Source organism: Chrysochloris asiatica, unplaced genomic scaffold, assembly GCF_000296735.1.
Source record: "Chrysochloris asiatica unplaced genomic scaffold, ChrAsi1.0 scaffold00075, whole genome shotgun sequence".
Lineage (NCBI taxonomy): Eukaryota > Metazoa > Chordata > Mammalia > Afrosoricida > Chrysochloridae > Chrysochloris > Chrysochloris asiatica.
In genome coordinates, this window is record NW_006408593.1 from 11874418 (window position 1) to 11874965 (window position 548).

Sequence of the window (548 nt, forward strand, 5' to 3'; positions counted from 1 at the left end):
TTTTTTTTTTTTTTCTCTTTTTTCTACCCCAAGCTGAAAAGTAACCCCATTATCTCTTCAAAGATCAGCCTATAGATAATTTGAACTCTGTCAGAAAACCTGAGGATCCTCTTCTTCCCAGAGGCAGGGAGGTAACTACTGGAACTCATTAGATCTTCGTTTCTAATTCTTTTTGGGCTGGAATAAATGAAAGCCCGTCTTGTACCAACAAAGTGCTTAAATAAGTAGAGGAGACATATCAGTGTGATTTTTAAAGAATTATGACAGAAAATCCCCAGTGACCAGCAGAAGTTGACTGTATATTCCTTTTCCCCAACTGTCTCAATGGTTTCTGATCTCTTTGAAAATCTTCATTTTAACTGTCTTGTTTTTGATGGTAAACCGAAGTCCTAATTAGAAACGGGTCCATTATATCTTGTAAACACATAAATATTGGTGAATAAGCAGTTCACTCTCTGGAGAATACCTTCAATTTCATTACTTTGCCATAATCTCCAAGGTCAATTTAATCCTAAAAAATTTCAGGTGTATGTGTGTGTGTGTGTGTG